At 42.0% G+C, this 22,508-nt stretch overlaps 1 pseudogene; it reads right to left on the reverse strand.

Annotated features, from left to right (window-relative positions):
- The window catches only part of LOC118966157 (zinc-binding protein A33-like), a 40,499-nt pseudogene extending 35,435 nt beyond the window's left edge, over positions 1–5,064 (reverse strand).
- Positions 5,065–22,508: the final 17,444 nt, after the last annotated feature.

Here is a 22,508-nt window from a genome sequence, read left to right on the forward strand (position 1 = left end):
CCAAGGATTCCAAGTCAAATATTGTCTGTGTAGAAATACAATATTTTTTTGTAAGTCGTACAGATTTTGTAAGTCGTACAGAGACAGTGCTATACTGTAGAGTACAATTAGGCTTCTGATTCACATACATTGTATTTACTGAAGAGTAATATCATTCACATATAGTATGTGTTAGTACTGTAGACAATCTGGATTACAATAAATGTTTCTGAATGTACACTTACTTGCACATACTAGGCTCACAGTTCTTTCACCCTTGGTGAATTGCGCTCAAAAGGTACTCTGTATACTTGTTTCATTCTCATCCTGTTACGATGGAGGACACGGTCAATTGTGGAAATGCTCACACTGTCGATTCCCTGGAAGTGTGTGTTGTCTTGTATCACTCGTTCCTGGATTTCTCTGAGTCGTATTGCATTATCTTGAAGGACCATGCCAACTATAACGGCCTCTTGCTCCCTAGTGAATATAGCTGACCTTCCACCTGCATGTGGCAGCCTTGCAATTCTACAAAACGTAGTTGTGCAGTTACAAAACATATTCATGCAGTAGTAGTAGCATTAGCATACATACAGTGACTAACTTTACAAATGTCTATTGAAACAGCTGCATATAGTACAGTACATTTGCCATTACAAAAATACAGTAGTATCCTGTACCTGTTCTCTTCTCTGAATGTCCTTACTATGGTGGACACAGAACATCGGCTCAAATTGTGTTGCACTCTAAGTCCTGCTTCCCTCATTGTCAGTTCATGGACAACAACATGGTCTATAACTGTCGCTCGAATTTCATCAGATATTTCCACTCTTTGTCTTCCTCTTCCTCTTCGTCCTTCTCTTCCTCTTTCTTGACCTCCTCCTCCTCTTCCTCTTCGTCGCCCACCTCGCATACGCACTCGTCCTCTCACATTGTTTCTTCTATCCATTCTCAGACTTTCTCCTTCCCACCTTCAACAACCTGTTTGCTCTCTGAACTGACTTATATTGGTTGTGTCGCATCATTTGAAACAGGTTAAGTCCATTTTGAGTGGTTGTGTTCAATCAATGACATATATTCTCTATTTGTATTTGATTGTTGCCACTTGTGTTTACCAGTATGGATGACATGTGCATTAGAGTGCAGAATGTGTTTTGAGAATGAGAATGTGTTTAGAGTTTTGCTGAAAAGTCTAAGTGAGATCTGCAAATTGTGTTTTACCATGTGAAATGGTTTAAGGTATTGACAACAGACTGCATAATTAGCTAAATGAGTCCAGGCAACTGAGAACATTGTTCAGCCAATAGGTTTTAGTGTTTTAGCAATTGAGAAAAACTGTAATTGTGTGTTCCTCTATCAGATTGTACCCTGAAGGGAAGTGGATAAATTGCTTCACCCTTTCTTAAAAAGGAGGAGTTTACATTTAGTTAGATAAATAGAAAAACACATTGCAACCAGTTGAATAGCGTGTGTGCAGGTGATAGTCTTTTGATGGTAATCATGTTTATCTCTTTTAATATTTAATGTGAATTTGAGCACATTTGTCCAACTTGCACATTTGTCCTCATTTTCACTGTGGCTATATCCCACTGGGCACAGATGTCAGTTCAACGTCTAGTTTTGATTTACATATAGTTGAGTTGTCATCGAACCGTGAATTCAACGTGAAATCAACAACACATGTCACCATGTCATTGGATTTAGGTTAAAAGTAAAAAAATACACAATGTTCACTTTTCTAAATCAGTTTTACACATTGATGCAACATCATCACATATATGTTTTTGGGGGTTGAAATTACGTGGAAACAACGTTGATGCAACATCATCACATATATTTTTTGAGGGGTTGAAATGACGTGGAAACAACGTTGATGCAACATCATCACATATATTTTTGGGGGGTTGAAATTACATGGAAACAACATTGATTGAACCAGTTTTTGCCCAGTGGGATGATGTTGGTATCTTAACACATAAATTATTTTGTTTATGATGTTGTTAATATTTCTACATTATTAGTAGTAGTAGGCCGGTTTAGTGGTTATTAATACGGACTAATTGTCTGATGAAGAGCACAGACAGTAGGCAGGTTTCCATTGGTCAATTTGACAAAAGCAGTGTTGCAGAGACAGTCATTAGAGACGCGTATAATGGAAAGAGCAGATACATTTTCTAAAGATCTACAACATTTTTATCATTCGACAGAGGTGTCCTTAGTTATCTTTGTTTTCTTTATTATTCAAATCAAATCAAATGTTATTGGTCACATACACATGGTTAGTAGATGTTAATGGTCACATACACATGGTTAGTAGATGTTATTGGTCACATACACATGGTTAGCAGATGTTATTGGTCACATACACATAGTTAGTAGATGTTAATGCGAGTGTAGCGAAATGCTTGTGCTTCTAGTTCCGACAATGCGGTAATAACCAACGAGTAATCTAACCTAACAATTCCACAACTACTACCTCATACACACAAGTGTAAAGGGATAAAGGATATGTACATAAAGATATATGAATGAGTGATCGTACAGAGCGGCATAGGCAAGATACAGTAGATGGTATCGAGTACAATATATACATATGAGATGAGTAATGTAGGGTATGTAAACATTATATTAAGTGGCATTGTTTAAAGTGGCTAGTGATACATTTTTTTACATCAATTTCCATCCATTTCCATTATTAAAGTGGCTGGAGTTGAGTCAGTATGTTGGCAGCAGCCACTCAATGTTAGTGGTGGCTGTTTAACAGTCTGATGGCCTTGAGATAGAAGCTGTTTTTCAGTCTCTCGGTCCCTGCTTTGATGCATCTGTACTGACCTCGCTTTCTGGATGATAGGCAGTGGCTCAGGTGGTTGTTGTCCTTGATGATCTTTATGGCCTTCCTGTGACATCGGGTGGTGTAGGTGTCCTGGAGGGCAGGTAGTTTGCCCCCAGTGATGCGTTTTGCAGACCTCACGACCCTCTGGAGAGCCTTACGGTTGTGGGCGGAGCAGTTGCCGTATCAGGCGGTGATACAGCCCGCCAGGATGCTCTCGATTGTGAATCTGTAGAAGTTTGTGAGTGCTTTTGGTGACAAGCCGAATTTCTTCAGCCTCCTGAGGTTGAAAAGGTGCTGCTGCGCCTTCTTCACAAAGCTGTCTGTGTGGGTGGACCAATTCAGTTTGTCCGTGATGTGTACGCCGAGGAACTTAAAACTTACTACGCTCTCCACTACTGTCCCGTCGATGTGGATAGGGGGGTGCTCCCTCTGCTGTTTCCTGAAGTCCACAATCATCTTCTTTGTTTTGTTGACGTTGAGTGTGAGGTTATTTTCCTGACACCACACTCCGAGGGCTCTCACCTCCTCCCTGTAGGCTGTCTCGTCGTTGTTGGTAATCAAGCCTACCACTGTAGTGTCGTCCGCAAACTTGATGATTGAGTTGGAGGCATGCATGGCCACGCAGTCATGGGTGAACACGGAGTACAGGAGAGGGCTCAGAACGCACGCTTGTGGGGCCCCAGTGTTGAGGATCAGCGGGGTGGAGATGTTGTTACCTACCCTCACCACCTGGGGGCGGCCCGTCAGGAAGTCCAGTACCCAGTTGCACAGGGCGGGTTCGAGACGCAGGGTCTCGAGCTTGATGACAAGTTTGGAGGGTACTATGGTGTTAAATGCTGAGCTGTAGTTGATGAACAGCATTCTCACATAGGTATTCATTCCTCTTGTCCAGATGGGTTAGGGTAGTGTGTAGTGTGGTTGCGATTGCGTTGTCTGTGGACCTATTGGGGCGGTAAGCATATTGTAGTGGGTCCATGGTCATGGTCAGGTAGGATGGAGGTGATATGGTCACCTTGGTTAGGTCAGGGTGTGACGAGGGTGGTTTGTTTAGTTTTTGAATTGTCTAGGGGTTTTTGTATGTCTAGGGGTTTTTGTATGTCTAGGGGGTTTTGTATATCTAGGGGTTTTTGTATGTCTAGGGGTTTTTGTATGTCTAGGGGTTTTTGTATGTCTAGGGGTTTTTGTATGTCTAGGGGTTTTTGTATGTCTAGGGGGTTTTGTATATCTAGGGGTTTTTGTATGTCTAGGGGTTTTTGTATGTCTAGGGGTTTTTGTAAGTCTAGGGGTTTTTGTATGTCTAGGGGTTTTTGTATATCTAGGGGGTTTTGTATATCTAGGGGGTTTTGTATGTCTAGGGGTTTTTGTATGTCTAGGGGTTTTTGTATGTCTAGGGGTTTTTGTATGTCTAGGGGTTTTTGTATGTCTAGGGGTTTTTGTAAGTCTTTGGTTGCCAAGATTGGTTCTCAATCAGAGGCAGCTGTTTATCGGTGTCTCTGATTGGGGACCATATTTAGGTAGCCATATTCCTTGGGTAGTTTGTGGGTTGTTATTCTATGTTTAGTTGCCTGTTCTGCACTACTCAAATTTGCTTCACGGTTCATTTTGTTGTTTTGTATAGTTTTCTTTCTTTCTTTAATAAAGAAGTATGTGCGCTTACGCCTTGGTCTATATAACGAACGTGCCAAGAGGTGGATTTTTCTTTTGTCGAACTTTCCTTATTGTGACCAATGATGATTGAAACTGTTTTTTTTTGAATAAATTATGATCGCTGAATAATTGTGAAGATACGCAGGGCACGTGATGTCATTTCCCCATATGTAAACAGGGTAAACAGTTAGCAGAATAACCAGACAGGAAGTTGACAATGTCTTGTTAATAGCCATTAATAAATAAGTATTTCTATGGTTGCAGTCTTTAAAGATTGAATTTAATCAAATTAACCAGATCCAAAGGTAATCCTGACTTTCAAGAATGCCTGATTTTCTGGATGTCTGGCAAGTTTCAATTATTTCAGATATACAGGAGTGCAATATTCACCATGGCGATACGTTGGCGCGGACCGTGGCGATACGTTGGCGCGGACCGTGGCGATATGTTGGCGCGGACCGTGGCGATACGTTGCCGCAGACCGTGGCGATACGTTGGCGCGGACCATGGCGATACTTTGGCGCGGACCGTGGCGATATGTTGTGATACGTTGGCACGGACCGCGGCGATACGTTAGCGCGGACCGCGGCGATACGTTGGCACATGAGAATTATTTGAATATGGCAAATATTAGTCAATTCTTGCATTCTATTCATGTTGGCTTTTGCGTGCTACCTGAGACATAAAACAGATAGGTGGGAGCCTCTTTCCTCTCTCCTCTCCTACCCCCACTCCTCTCCTACCCCCACTCCATGTCATTCTGACTGAGAGGAGAGGGCCCTGTCTCTTTCTCTCTCCAAGCTTTGTTTGTCCTCTGTGGCCTCATATCGCTGCCATGGCAACCACATGCACACACAGGGAGGGAGACCGGAGGGGGGAGGGGGGAGGGGGAGGTAGACTGAGGGGATGGATGATAGATAGAGACAGAGATGAAAGAGAAAGAGAAAGATAAGAATTAAAGAGTAAGTACTAGAGAGAGAGAGAGATGGAGAGAGGTGAGAGATGGAGAGAGAGATGGATGGAGAAATGGAGGGAGAGCGAGAGAGATGGAGAAAGAGATGAGAGAGAGAGAGAGAGAGATGGAGAAAGAGATGAGAGAGAGAGAGAGAGAGGGAGAGAGAGAGAGAGAGAGAGAGAGAGAGAGAGAGAGAGAGAGAGAGATGGAGAAAGAGATGAGAGAGAGAGAGATGTTGTTTTGTGTCTTCTCACTTTTGTTTATTGTTTATTTCACTTGCTTTGGCAATATAAACACATTTCCCATGCCAATAAATCCCCTTTGAATAAAAGAGAGAGAGATGATGTAACAGGATGGGAAAGAGAACCTTTTGAGTTTCCATGTTGACATTAATGCCGAGCTTTAGGACCCTGAGGGCAGCAACAGACAGACCATCTGCCATGTTGGCTCTGAGCCAGGGCTTCACTGTGGATCCAAGATGGCGCCCGGCCGCATTAGGAACAGACCGATACAGGTGGAGGGCAGCAGGTGCTGTGGGAGGGCTAGTGTCATTGAGCAACTGAAGGAGGGATGGAAATGGAACAGACAAAGAATGCCCAGGGCGTGTGTGTGTGTGTGTGTGTGTCTGTTTTGGGGTTAAGGCTTCTGGCATTGCAGCAATATTCTGCCAGAATGTTCTCCACACAACTGACTAAACATTCAAAAAATATATTTTGAGGAAATTCAATTTAAAAAACCTAGGTTGAGAAAGTTTAAAGTCATCACGACAAAACCATAATTTAGCAATTTAATCAGAGACGACGTACGATACCATTAAGATTAAAAGCCTAAACGTCTCTCATTTTAAGATAAATCCTTACAACAGCTCAGCCAGTATTAAAGTCCCAGTAAAAAACTTCAACTTCAGCCAAATTTCAAGTGATACGATAAATTAGCGCTTTAAGATGAATTGAATTAAAAAGTAGACTGAGTTTGAAGTCTTAGAAAGCAGTGATGATGAAGGTTGAACAAAGAGGAACTAGAGGGAGAGAGATATGATGATCAGACTGACACACACACTCACCAGCAGTGAGACAGGGTCAATGAAGCTAGAGGAAGAAGGATGAAGAGAAATATGAACATTGTAATGACACACACACACACACACACACACACACACACACACACACACACACACACACACACACACACACACACACACACACACCAGCAGTGTAAGCGAGGGAGTGAGAGAAGATAGATGAGATGAGAATAGGAAGATGACCTCTGACCTAGAGATAGCCTCCTAGTGACTCACTGACCTAGAGATAGCCTCTTAGTGACTTAGTGACTAAAAAATGCTTGTTTAATGTACAAGTGGACAACAAACTGCAAATTCATCCAACAAGTTAGTAGAGAGTGTATTTCATGATGGTGCTTCAACTGTCCGGGGGCTGGTCTACTGGTAGTGCTACCGCCCCCTGACCCCTGACCCCTGGAGGTCATGAGTTCAAACATTCCCATCTATCGCTCAATCCCGTATTCACTGAATTGTACATAAAAACGGCACAATTCAATAAAATAACACCTGTTCCCGCTTCATCTACTTCTCTGTAGGGACACGAGGGAGAGTTGTCGTTCACCACCACCAAAGAGAGGCAGATGGAGAGAGAGAGAGAAGATATGATATGATATGAGACTAACTTAGTATTTCATTTATTTTAAATATTCCATTTCTTGTATATGGAGTTGTATAGAGAAGAGTTTGTGAGAGAGTTTGAAGTCTAAGCTGTTATTGATTACATCTGATTTTTCCTTGGTTTGGTGTGGAGGAGGTATAGCTCATACAGTGCATTCGGAAAGTATTCAGACCCCTTGATTTATTTACATTACAGCCTTATTCTTAAATTCTCTCTACTATTATTCTGACATTTCACCTTCTTAAAATAAAGTGGTGATCCTAACTGACCTGAGACAGGGCATTTTTACTCGGATTAAATGGCAGGAATTGTGAAAAACTGAGTTTAAATGTATTTGGCTAAAGTGTATGTAAACTTCCGACTTCAACTGTATACACTGTTTTGGTATATATACACTGTTATACTATACTAAACTATAAACACTGTATATTATACTAAACTATACACACTGTATATTATGCTAAACTATATATACACTGTTTTCCTATATATACTGTTATACTGTATATACACTGTTATCGTATATATACTGTTATATTATACTATATATATACGCTGTTATACTGTATATACACTGTTTTAGTATATATACTGTTATATTATACTATATATACGCTGTTATACTGTATATACACTGTTTAAGTATATATACTGTTATATTATACTATATATATGCTGTTATACTGTATATACACTGTTTTAGTATATATACTGTTATACTGTATATATACTGTTTTAGTATATATACTGTTATATTATACTATATATACGCTGTTACACTGTATATACACTGTTTTAGTATATATACTGTTATATTATACTATATATACACTGTTATACTGTATATACACTGTTTTAGTATATATACTGTTATATTATACTATATATACGCTGTTATACTGTATATACACTGTTTTAGTATATATACTGTTATATTATACTATATATACACTGTTATACTGTATATACTGTTATATTATACTATATATATGCTGTTATACTGTATATACACTGTTTTAGTATATATACTGTTATACTGTATATATACTGTTTTAGTATATATACTGTTATATTATACTATATATACGCTGTTATACTGTATATATACTGTTTTAGTATATATACTGTTATATTATACTATATATATACGCTGTTATACTGTATATACACTGTTTTAGTATATATACTGTTATATTATACTATATATATACGCTGTTATACTGTATATACACTGTTTTAGTATATATACTGTTATATTATACTATATCTACGCTGTTTTCCTATATATACTGTTATATTATGCTATATATACACTGTTATAGTATATATACTGTTATATTATACTATATATACGCTGTTATACTGTATATATACTATTTTAGTATATATACTGTTATATTATACTATATATATACGCTGTTATACTGTATATACACTGTTATAGTATATATACTGTTATATTATACTATATATACGCTGTTATACTGTATATACACTGTTTTAGTATATATACTGTTATATTATACTATATATATGCTGTTATACTGTATATACACTGTTTTAGTATATATACTGTTATATTATACTATATATACGCTGTTATACTGTATATACACTGTTAGTAGTATATATACTGTTATATTATACTATATATATACGCTGTTATACTGTAAATACACTGTTATAGTATATATACTGTTATATTATACTATATATACGCTGTTATACTGTATATATACTGTTATAGTATATATGCTGTTATATTATACTATATATACGCTGTTATAGTATATATACTGTTATATTATACTATATATATTCACTGTTATACTGTATATACACTGTTTTAGTATATATACTGTTCTATTATACTATATATATGCTGTTATACTGTATATACACTGTTTTAGTATATTTACTGTTATATTATACTATATTTACGCTGTTATACTGTATATATACTGTTATATTATACTATATATACACTGTTATAGTATATATACTGTTATATTATACTATATATACGCTGTTATACTGTATGTGTCTTGTCTGTTTCCCAAATGGCACCCTATTTTCTGGTAAAAAGTAAGACTCTATCAAGGCCATTCGGGACCCAATGTGTTGATGCAGACTGACAGTCGGGAACCAACTTCAGGGAGTGAATACATTTAATAAGTAAATGAACAAAATGAGAAACAAGCCTCGCCGACATGAAACAGGAACAATGACGACTGGGGAAGAAATCAGGAGTGAGTGGCGTATAAAGGGCAGGTAATCAAGGAGGTGATGGAGTCCAGGTGAGTGTCATGATGAGCGTAACGATGGCGACAGGTGTGCGCCATAACGAGCAGCCTGGTGACCTAGAGGCTGGAGAGGGAGCACACGTGACACACAAACCAAATGTAGTCCCCCCCCCCCCTTTCTTCTTAGGAGGTAGAAGTCTTGATTGAGTAGACGTCTTTGGAGTCATCTTAATAATGTCAGGACGGAGTGAGGGGTCCTACATTCATTAAACGAGAACTTTAACCAAAATCGAGTAACTCCCAAGTGAATCAATACATTGAAACTAGTTCGGTGGAGTTTGGGAGAAAGAGCCGGTGTGAAAGTTGATAGAGTTGGGTATATCACAGGTATAATGAGTTACGCAAATTAGAAAAAGAGATGTCAGCAAGAGCAGGCTGGTGTTCGGTCCCTGGCTGCACATCGAGAAGAAGAAGAAATGAAGGATGCAGAAACATGGTTAGTAGCAATTAGAAATGTACAATGTATGATGTAAATACTCCCGCAGCCAACCTTGCATCGCTGTGTGTGTGTGTGTGTGTGTGTGTGTGTGTGTGTGTGTGTGTGTGTGTGTGTGTTCAGCGACGATGCCTATGAATGAGGTAATGCAAATCTGAAATGATGGGGGACAACAACAACAAAACCCCCCGGAGGGATACTATAAGATACAGGCCTGCTGTATTTTCATGGACTGGATCTGGCCCCGTGACAAAATAGAAAAAGGCGTGTCTGAGAAGAGAAAGCGACGGAGGTATGTAGTTTAGCCTGATCCCTGAAGTTGGAGGTGTTCTTATCATGTTATTGCGTCATGTCTCTGTCGACATACAACAGAGGTACAGCAGAAGGATAGCTGCTCTACAGGTTTGTGTACGTTCCCTGTGTATTTATCACAGGGGGGTTGAGAGACAATAGACAATGTCATGAGCTGTTGTTTCGTGTGTGTGTGTGTGTGTGTGTGTGTGTGCGCTCGGGCTATAAGCTGCGATTGAGTACATGGTGGGATTTCTGATAGGGAGGGAGGTTGTGAACACTTACATTAAGAGGGTTTTGTTAGTTCGTCGGCTACAGGGATTAACACACACACACACACACACACACACACACACACACACACACAGAAAGACACACACACACACACACACAGAGACACACACACTGAGAGGTGTAGTTGGTTAGTGGGCTACCGGGATTAATACACTCACACACACACACACACACACACACACACACACACAAACACACACTGAGAGGTGTTGTTAGTTAGTGGGCTACCGGGATTAACACAGACACACACACACACACACACACACTGAGAGGTGTTGTTAGTTAGTGGGCTACCGGGATTAACACAGACACACTGGAGAGATTTGAGACTGTGTTGACATACAGGAATAATTGCAGATTATTGGAGGAATGAAGGGCGTAATTGCTATGACACACAGCTTGTGATAATTCGTACACTCTGAGAAATAAGGTTTCAACAGGGTTCTTCGACTGTCCCCAAAACAGAACCATTTGAAGAACTCTTGTTGGTTCCGGGTAAAACCCTTCTGGGTTCCATGTAGAATCCTCTCCAAGGAAGGTTCTATTGTACATGGAAATCAAAATGCTCCTCCTTAGAACCAAAAGAGCACTATCTGGAACCAAAAAGGGTTCTTCAAATGTTTCTCTTATGGGAACAGCCGTAAGAATGTAATGCTGATCTTAGACATGAGATGATGTGGGCCTCCCGAGTGGTGCAGTGGTCTAAGGTACTGCATGGCAGTGCTAGCTGTGCCACTAGAGATTCTGGGTTCGAGAGCCCAGGTTTTTTTCTCAGCCGGCCGTGCCCGGGAGACCCGTGGGGGCGGCCCAGAATCGGCCCAGCATTGTCCGGGTTAGAGAGAGGGAGATGAGGGAGACGGCGGGGTGATGTGAGGTGAGTTCACAAATCAGGATGTGGATATGTATGTAGTTCAAACCCAATTTGAATAAACTCCCATATCTACCGGGTGAAGTACCACAGTGTGTAAATACAACCCATATTCATGTTTATTCATTTTCCCTTTTGTACTTGAACTATTTTCAAATTGTTACAACACTGTGTATAAAACTAAAAGATAATTTCTTGACACATTGGAAAGAATTAACAAAAAAACTGAGCAAACTAGAATGCTATTTGGAATACCTGACCACTGTGACTGACCCAAACTTAAGGAAAGCTTTGACTATGTACAGACTCAGTGAGCATGGCCTTGCTATTGAGAAAGGCCGCCGTAGGCAGACATGGCTCTCAAGAGAAGACAGGCTATGTGCAAAATGAGGTGGAAACTGAGCTGCACTTTCTAACCTCCTGCAAAATGTATGACCATATTAGAGAGACATATTTCCCTCAGATTACACAGATCCACAAAGAATTTGAAAACAAATCCAATTTGGATAAACTCCCACATCTACTGGGTGAAATATTGCCGTGTTCCATCACAGCAAGATTTGTGACCTGTTGCCACAAGAAAAGGTCAACCAGTGAAGAACAAACACCATTGTAAATACAACCCATATTTATATTTATTTATTTGCCCTTTTGTTCTTAAACTTGTTGCACATCATTATAACACTGTATATAGACATATTATGACATTTGTAATGTCTTTATTCTTTTGGAACTTTTGTGAGTGTAATGTTTATTGTTAATTTGCATTTTTTTATTTCACTTTTGTTTATTATCTACTTCTCTTGCTTCGGCAATGTTAACATATGTATCCCATGCCAATAAATCCTTTCAAAGAGAGGGAGAGGAAACTAGGGAGGGAGAGGAAACTAGGGAGGGAGAGGAAACTAGGGAGGGAGAGGAAACTAGGGAGGGAGAGGAAACTAGGGAGAGAGAGGAAACTAGGGAGGGAGAGGAAACTAGGGAGTGAGAGGAAACTAGGGAGTGAGAGGAAACTAGGGAGGGAGAGGAAACTAGGGAGAGAGAGGAAACTAGGGAGGGAGAGGAAACTATGGAGGGAGAGGAAACTAGGGAGAGAGAGGAAACTAGGGAGGGAGAGGTACCTAGGGAGAGAGAGGAAACTAGGGAGGGAGAGGAAACTAGGGAGGGAGAGGAAACTAGGGAGGGAGAGGAAACTAGGGAGGGAGAGGAAACTAGGGAGGGAGAAGAAACTAGGGAGGGAGAGGAAACTAGGGAGGGAAAGAGACAAGGGATAAACCATATGGGTGTTAAATCAGTAATTATATTTTAAATCAGTTTTATAGAAAGTGCTTTTAGCCACAAGAGTCCTGAACCAGATGGCTCCAGATCTCCCAAAATAACCCCCCAAACACACCATCTCTCTCTCTCTCTCTCTCTCTCTCTCTTCCTCTACCCCCTGGTGCAACACCCCAGGGCTCCAAAATATGGTGTGATTTCTCTGAAAAGAGGCTTTGAATGTGTTTCTGTGTTTATAACCGATTAAAGAGGTCAGATCTCCTAATATTAATCGTAGAATCAAATATTTATAACAGAAAAGGAATTGGGGTTTGGCAGATTGATGCATTGCTCTGCATCTCAGAATGTTTTCCTCATTTCCCTTTTTATTTATCTCGGCAAGTCAGTTAAGAACAAATTCTTATTTACAATCACGGCCTACACCAGCCAAACTCGGATGCCGTTGGGCCAATTGTGCACCGCCCTATGGGACTCCCAATCACAGCCGGTTGTCATACAGTCTGGATTTGAACCAGGTTGTCTGTATTGACACCTCTAGCACTGAGATGCAGTGTCTTAGACCACCGCGTCGCTTGGGAGCCCCAAGTGACACATAACAACAACACTGACCAATCCGCTTGTCTCATTTTGCATTAGACATTCTGTCACTCATCTCAGTGTAATGACTGACAGATTGAGGGTTTGCCGGTACGGCTCCTGCTTGGACAACTCCCTCAAATTCGCTGCATTACTTACTGTATGTTTCAGCATTCATGTGATTTCTATGCAATTATGTTATCATGGTGGGCAGTGATGTAGTGGTAAAAATGTAAAGGTGAACTCTGACCTCTGTGTTTACTTGCATTTACCCTCCACTGATTGTGACCCTGTAAAACATCCTTTCTACAGTTAACATTCTGTTTCACACCAGGCTTTGGACTAGCCTCCTCTCTCTCTCTCTCTCTCTCTCTCTCTCTCTCTCTCTCTCTCTCTCTCCTTCTCTCTCTCTCTCTCTCTCTCTCTCTCTCTCTCTCTCTCTCTCTCTCTCCCTCTCTCTCTCTCTCTCTCTCTCTCTCTCTCTCTCTCTCTCTCCTTCTCTCTCTCTCTCTCTCTCTCTCTCTCTCTCCTTCTCTCTCTCTCTCCTTCTCTCTCTCTCTCCTTCTCTCTCTCTCTCTCTCCTTCTCTCTCTCTCATTCTCTCTCTCTCTCTCTCTCTCCTTCTCTCTCTCTCTCTCTCTCTCTCTCTCTCCCTCTCTCTCTCTCTCTCTCTCCTTCTCTCTCTCCCCCTCTCTCTCACTCTCTCTCTCTCCTTCTCTCTCTCTCTCTCCCTCTCTCTCCTCCTCTCTCCCATCTTGCTTTCCTTCTTTCTTCCCACCATCTCTCTCGCTCTCTCCTTCTCTCTCTCTCCTCCTCTCTCCCATCTCACTTTCCCTCTTTCTTCCCACCATCTCTCTCTCTCTCTCTCTCCCTCTCTTTCTCTCTCTCTCGCTCTCTCTCTCTCCATCCTTTAAAGACAGTTAACAGGATTAGGGGTACATTTGCATTGGGAGATGGCGGAATGCCATCCGGGAACGTCAGTATAGGATGGACACACACACACACACACACACACACACACACACACACACACACACACACACACACACACACACACACACACACACACACACACAAACAAACACACAAACACACACAAACGGTACGAAGTGTTTGGGACACATGTTGGGATAGGGATATGGGACTGGTATTTGGGTCAGATTTCAGATTGCATACATTACATTAAACACAAGTGTGTGTGTGTGTGTGTGTGTGTGTGTGTGTGTGTGTGTGTGTGTGTGTGTGTGTGTGTGTGTGTGTGTGTGTGTGTGTGTGTGTGTGTGTGTGTGTGTGTGTGTGTGTATGTGTATGTGTGTGTGTGTCTAATCTATTTACTCTTATGGAGGGCATCTTGTCTATAATTGATAGCTCCATCTGTCCCTTCCTCTTCTACTGAGATTTCTCACAGCATCAAACACATGATGGATAATTACTCTAGACACACTGTTTAATCTAAGTAGATGATGTATTTGATCTTGTATTTTATTCATGCACTTTTTAACAGAAATATTTCTAACATGAAATAAGCTGAAAGAAGAGTGACCCCACATAGGGATCATGACATTTTGTCCAGCCGGTGACTGTCAAGAATATAACTGCCCGTCTCGCGGTAATTGACCGTTAGTTAACATGAGCACATTTAGCATCTACTGGCTTCCCTGTATAGCCTACAAGTCACTGACACACACCTTTGGAACCTCCACACTTTAAAAAATTCTAATACATCCATTCAATCTTGGTTTCATCAGACCAGAGAATCTTGTTTCTCATGGCCTGAGAGTCCTTTAGGTGCCTTTTGGCAAACTCCAAGTGGGCTGTCACATGCCTTTTATTGAGGAGTGGCTTCTGTCTTGGTGATTCCAAACTTCTTTCATTTAAAGAGGATGGAGGCCACTGTGTTCTTGGGTACCTTCAATGCTGCAGAAATCAACACAATCCTGTCTCGGAGCTCTACGGACAATTCCTTCGGACCTCATGGCTTGGTTTTTAGTCTGACATGCACTGTCAACTGCAGGACCTTAGACAGGTTTGTGCCTTTCCACATCATCAAATCAAATCAAACTGTATTTATCACATGTGTAGTGTAGACTTTACCGTGAAATGCTTAATTACAAGCCCTTAACCAACAATGAAGTTCAACAAGAGTTAAGAAAATATTTACCAAGTAGACTACAATAAAAAGTAATAATAAAAAGTAACACAATAAGAATAACAATAATGAGGCTATATACAGGGGGCACCGGTACTGAGTCAGTGTGGAGGCTATATACAGAGGGCACCGGTACCGAGTCAGTGTGGAGGTTATATACAGGGGGTACCGGTACTGAGTCAGTGTGGAGGCTATATACAGGGGGTACCGGTACTGAGTCAGTGTGGAGGCTATATACAGGGGGTACCGGTACTGAGTCAGTGTGGAGGTTATATACAGGGGGCACCGGTACTGAGTCAGTGTGGAGGCTATATACAGGGGGTACCGGTACTGAGTCAGTGTGGAGGCTATATACAGGGGGTACCGGTACTGAGTCAGTGTGGAGGTTATATACAGGGGGTACCGGTACTGAGTCAGTGTGGAGGCTATATACAGGTGGTACCGGTACTGAGTCAGTGTGGAGGTTATATACAGGGGGCACCGGTACTGAGTCAGTGTGGAGGTTATATACAGGGGGTACCGGTACTGAGTCAGTGTGGAGGTTATATACAGGGGGCACCGGTACTGAGTCAGTGTGGAGGTTATATACAGGGGGTACCGGTACTGAGTCAGTGTGGAGGCTATATACAGGGGGTACCGGTACTGAGTCAGTGTGGAGGTTATATACAGGGGGTACCGGTACTGAGTCAGTGTGGAGGCTATATACAGGGGGCACCGGTACTGAGTCAGTGTGGAGGCTATATACAGGGGGCACCGGTACTGAGTCAGTGTGGAGGCTATATACAGGGGGCACCGGTACTGAGTCAGTGTGGAGGCTATATACAGGGGGCACCGGTACTGAGTCAGTGTGGAGGTTATATACAGGGGGTACCGGTACTGAGTCAGTGTGGAGGCTATATACAGGGGGCACCGGTACTGAGTCAGTGTGGAGGCTATATACAGGGGGCACCGGTACTGAGTCAGTGTGGAGGTTATATACAGGGGGTACCGGTACTGAGTCAGTGTGGAGGCTATATACAGGGGGTACCGGTACTGAGTCAGTGTGGAGGCTATATACAGGGGGTACCGGTACTGAGTCAGTGTGGAGGCTATATACAGGGGGCACCGGTACTGAGTCAGTGTGGAGGCTATATACAGGGGGCACCGGTACCGAGTCAGTGTAAATGTAAATGTCCAATCAATTGAATTTCCTACAGATGGACTCATCTCAAGGATGATCAATGGAAAGAGGATGTACCTGAGCTCAATTCAGTCTAAATGAGATATTTCTGTTTTTTATTTGCAGAAATTTCTCAAAACTGTTTTTGCTTTGTCATTATGGGGTATTGTGTGTAGATTGATGAGGAAAATTGTTTATTTAATCAATTTTAGAATAAGGCTGTAACGTAATAAAATGTGGAAAAAGGGAAGGGTTCTGAAAACTTCCGGAATGCACTATAGCCTACACCTTCACAATAAATCCATGTAATATAGTCTACACCTTCACAATAAATCCATGTAATATAGCCTACACCTTCACAATAAATCCATGTAATATAGCCTACACCTTCACAGTAAATCCATGTAATATAGCCTACACCTTCACAATAAATCCATGTAATATAGCCAACACCTTCACAGTAAATCCATGTAATATAGCCTACACCTTCACAATAAATCCATGTAATATAGCCTACACCTTCACAGTAAATCCATGTAATATAGCCTACACCTTCACAGTAAATCCATGTAATATAGCCAACACCTTCACAATAAATCCATGTAATATAGCCTACACCTTCACAGTAAATCCATGTAATATAGCCAACACCTTCACAATAAATCCATGTAATATAGCCAACACCTTCACAATAAATCCATGTAATATAGCCTACACCTTCACAATAAATCCATGTAATATAGCCTACACCTTCACAATAAATCCATGTAATATAGCCTACACCTTCACAATAAATCCATGTAATATAGCCTACACCTTCACAATAAATCCATGTAATATAGCCTACACCTTCACAATAAATCCATATAATATAGTCTATAATAAATCCGTTATTTATTTTCGACAGGTCTAAAGGAGCAGGTTATGAAGAACATGTAGTCTATTTCAGAATAACAGAATAATATACTCTGAGTTGTCCTTATGTTAGGTCCTGACCTGGCTGTGCCAAATGGCTGTGGGCTACAACTAGTTCATTTAGCAGACCAGATTTGCTTAGAATTCCATGGTATTATTTTCTATTCTTTTATAGTATGAAGAATACAATTGAACACAGCTGAATAAAATAGATAGGATATTTTCTCCAGACGTTTTGAGGGAGTGTGCACATGCGTCTGTTCTGTGTTGAACAGTCAACAAGAAACTTAAGAGTTATTTATGTAACTTAGGTTGTGAGACTCTAATGATGATTTGAAAAAAGTGCCTTGAAAGGCATGAATTCTGCTTTGTTTCTTGTTTTTCTGTTCACACTTCATCAGCCTCTCATTCACAATTTGACAAGCACTTGATAGTGCCTCGAATTTCCCATTCGCATCCCTTTTGTGTGGCCGTGATGCCCCTTAAAAAATACTTTTTTTGCAGCCAGTGGCCCTTGGTTTGGTTTGAATGTAATAATTATAATTCCCTTCTCCTGGCTGCGAGCTCAGAAGCACCTCTCACTCACATGGCTCTCTCTGCCCATCACGTGATCGGGACTTTCTCACAGGCTACAAGTGAAGACAGACACATCGGGGACGCAACTGCGCGGGTCCTTTTCCAATTCCGAGGCGCACATTGAAGACATTGGAAGAACTGTCCACATTCGTCTGCCAAGAAGATGAGTAGGCCTAACGAACAGCAAAAGCAGTAGCCTATCAATTTTTGCACTATGGGGATAGTAGATTGACATATTTTAGGCTGCTTATGTCAATCTACTATCCCCCATAGTATAAAGGTTGACCTATTATATTGATAACTAAATAAATATTCCAAACGTAGTCTGGAACAGCTGTGGGATGCGATCGATCCCAAATCAATACAACCACTAGTATCAAAAAAAGCAAAAAAAAGCAAAACATTTTTTAAGCGGAATGAAGCAACAGATTACAACATTTAGCTTCAAATGTTGATTAACTATTGATAGGCTATTTCTTCACATTGTAAGCATAGTAATGCTGTAAGCGCAAATGTCCCAAAATGCAATCAATTAGTGAGAAAACACCATTTTCAAAACTGACCGCAAACGCAATTATGCATCTGTTTTTATATAAAAGTGTTTTTTTTTTAATGGGGAAAATTATCCTCCCCAAACTTGAAACTCACTTGCTGCGCATGTACAGTATGCCAGTAAGGCTCTACACCCCTTATAAAGCAGATTAATGTGCTTGATTTTAAGAAGTTGTTTGTCCAGTTTAGTCGGCTAGGCTACATGAGGTGTCCGACTATGATTTGAATGTTGTTTCTTGCCTTACTGCACACAAGCTGGGCATTTCAAAAGTGATAGGCTAATATTGTCACCCATCAGATTGTTCTTAATTTTATATTACCTTTATTTAACTAGGCAAGTCAGTTAAGAACAAATTCTTATTTTCAATGACAGCCTAGGAACAGTGGGTTAACTGCCTTGTTCATGGGCAGAACGACAGATTTGTACCTGGTCAGTTCAGGGATTTGATTTTGCAACCTTCTGGTTACAAGTCCAACACTCTAACCACTAGGCTACCTGCCATCTTGTCTTTACATATACTAAATTATATATGTGTGAAATGTATTTTTGATTTGGAACAGACCATTAACATGCACATGTTTTGAAACAGGGGCAGTGGAAAAAATACATGTGATCTATGCACTTAAATAGCGAATGGACAATGTTTTTCATCGTGGTTCACTTTCTTGCTAGCCAGGTAGTCTGTACTCTTGATGTAAAGCGAAGCGATGTGCTTAATATTAGGAATGTTGTAAAATAAATACAGTAGGCCTAGTGTAAAAAAAAGCTGATAGGATTCCTCCTCTTTTTAATAGAGGCCATCACTCTGTTTTCTCACACAATTGCATGGCCTATAGAAATGTTGTGCAACATGAACTCATGGGCTCTCATGAAGAGTACCAGGCAGTTTGCAAGTTTGATAGATGACCATCAGCAGCATCAGAGCTTGGAGAAACCTAATTACCATGACTAAGCAGTCACATAGAATTTGACTGCCGTCATGACTCGTGACCGAGGAGGGGATGGTAGATATATTTTAGTACTAGTGGACACCACAGAAGCAGAAATTAAGGGTGTAAATTAAGCTTACCTCTGCTGCTAGGGGTGTAAATTAAGCTTACCTCTGCTGCTAGGGGTGTAAATTAAGCTTACCTCTGCTGCTAGGGGTGTTTCTCAGAGGGGCAGGTTGGGTTCTATATCTCACCGGAAGACAGATGACTCAGAGGTGCAGGTTGGGTTCTAAATCTCACCGGAAGACAGATGACTCAGAGGTGATTAGAGTCATAGAGGGGAGTCTGACCCTTACAACACAGCAGGTAAAAGTGACTCATTGAATTTTCCCATCCTGCTCTGTCACACACACACACACACACACACACACACACACACACACACACACACACACACACACACACACACACACACACACACACACACACACACACACACACACACACACACACACACACAAAACCAGAACCCCCCACAACCCACACGTAGCACGAAATGAATCAACTTCCCCAGGCAGATTGCAATAGCACCGTAGCCAGTATGGTGTAGATTGGCGATCCTGAGGTGTGTGTGCTTGCATATGTGCAAGCTATTCTGTAGAGAGAAGGCTGGGGCAGCTCTTTATCCAGCTGTTTATCCAGCCTCCAGTCCAGTCACAATGTCTTCACTCCTCCTATCCCCTCTTCCTTCCTCCTCTTCCCTCCTCCTCCACTCTCATCCCATCCCCTTTTCCCTCCTCCTATCCCCTCTTCCCTCCTCCTATTCTCTCTTCCCTCCTCCCTCCTCCTCCTCCCTCATCATATCACCTCTTCCCTCCTCCTCTTCCCACCTCCCTCCTCCTACTCCCTCATCCTATCCCCTCTTCCCTCCTCCGCTTCCCTCATCCCATCCCCTCTTCCCTCCTCCGCTTCCCTCATCCCATCCCCTCTTCCCTCCTCCTCTTCCCTCATCCTATCCCCTCCTCCTCTTCCCTCGTCCTATCCCCTCCTCCTCTTCCCTCGTCCTATCCCCTCCTCCTCTTCCCTCGTCCTATCCCCTCTTCCTCTTCCCTCGTCCTATCCCCTCTTCCTCTTCCCTCGTCCTATCCCCCCCTACTCTTCCCTCGTCCTATCCCCTCCTCCTCTTCCCTCGTCCTATCCCCTCCTCCTCTTCCCTCGTCCTATCCCCTCCTCCTCCTCTTCCCTTGTCCTATCCCCTCTTCCTTTTCCCTCGTCCTATCCCCTGATGGATGGATGAATGCGTATGGAGCTGGATGATAGATGGATGAATGAGTATAGAGTTGGATGATAGATGGATGAATGAGTATAGAGCTGGATGATGGATGGATGGATGAATGGATGAATGAGTATAGAGCTGGATGATGGATGGATGAATGAGTATGGAGCTGGATGATGGATGAATGAGTATAGAGCTGGATGATAGATGGATGAATGCGTATTAGAGCTGGATGATAGATGGATGAATGAGTATAGAGCTGGATGATAGATGGATGAATGAGTATGGAGCTGGATGATGGATGGATGAGTGAGTATAGAGCTGGATGATAGATCAAATCAAATCAAATCAAATTTTATTTGTCACATACACATGGTTAGCAGATGTTAGTGCGAGTGTAGCGAAATGCTTGTGCTTCTAGTTCCGACAATGCAGTAATAACAAGTAATCTAACTAACAATTCCAAAACTACTGTCTTGTACACAGTGTAAGGGGATAAAGAATATGTACATAAGGATATATGAATGAGTGATGGTACAGAGCAGCATAGGCAAGATACAGTAGATGGTATCGAGTACAGTATGTACAAATGAGATGAGTATGTAAACAAAGTGGCATAGTATAGTATAAAGTGGCTAGTGATACATGTATTACATAAGGATACCGTCGATGATATAGAGTACAGTATATACGTATGCATATGAGATGAATAATGTAGGGTAAGTAACATTTATATAAGGTAGCATTGTTTAAAGTGGCTAGTGATATATTTACGTCATTTCCCATCAATTCCCATTATTAAAGTGGCTGGAGTTGAGTCAGTGTCAGTGTTAGTGGTGGCTGTTTAACAGTCTGATGGCCTTGAGATAGAAGCTGTTTTTCAGTCTCTCGGTCCCAGCTTTGATGCACCTGTACTGACCTCGCCTTCTGGATGATAGCGGGGTGAACAGGCAGTGGCTCGGGTGGTTGATGTCCTTGATGATCTTTATGGCCTTCCTGTGACATCGGGTGGTGTAGGTGTCCTGGAGGGCAGGTAGTTTGCCCCCGGTGATGCGTTGTGCAGACCTCACTACCCTCTGGAGAGCCTTACGGTTGAGGGCGGTGCAGTTGCCATACCAGGCGGTGATACAGCCCGCCAGGATGCTCTCGATTGTGCATCTGTTTCTTCAGCCTCCTGAGGTTGAAGAGGCGCTGCTGCGCCTTCTTCACGATGCTGTCTGTGTGAGTGGACCAATTCAGTTTGTCTGTGATGTGTATGCCGAGGAACTTAAAACTTGCTACCCTCTCCACTACTGTTCCATCGATGTGGATAGGGGGGTGTTCCCTCTGCTGTTTCCTGAAGTCCACAATCATCTCCTTAGTTTTGTTGACGTTGAGTGTGAGGTTATTTTCCTGACACCACACTCCGAGGGCCCTCACCTCCTCCCTGTAGGCCGTCTCATCGTTGTTGGTAATCAAGCCTACCACTGTTGTGTCGTCCGCAAACTTGATGATTGAGTTGGAGGCGTGCGTGGCCACGCAGTCGTGGGTGAACAGGGAGTACAGGAGAGGGCTCAGAACGCACCCTTGTGGGGCCCCAGTGTTGAGGATCAGCGGGGAGGAGATGTTGTTGCCTACCCTCATCCCCTGGGGGCGACCCGTCAGGAAGTCCAGTACCAAGTTGCACAGGGCGGGGTCGAGACCCAGGGTCTCGAGCTTGATGACGAGCTTGGAGGGTACTATGGTGTTGAATGCCGAGCTGTAGTCGATGAACAGCATTCTCACATAGGTATTCCTCTTGTCCAGATGGGTTAGGGCAGTGTGCAGTGTGGTTGAG

This window comes from Oncorhynchus mykiss, chromosome 9 (genome assembly GCF_057628025.1).
Source record: "Oncorhynchus mykiss isolate SJ-2025 chromosome 9, ASM5762802v1, whole genome shotgun sequence".
Lineage (NCBI taxonomy): Eukaryota > Metazoa > Chordata > Actinopteri > Salmoniformes > Salmonidae > Oncorhynchus > Oncorhynchus mykiss.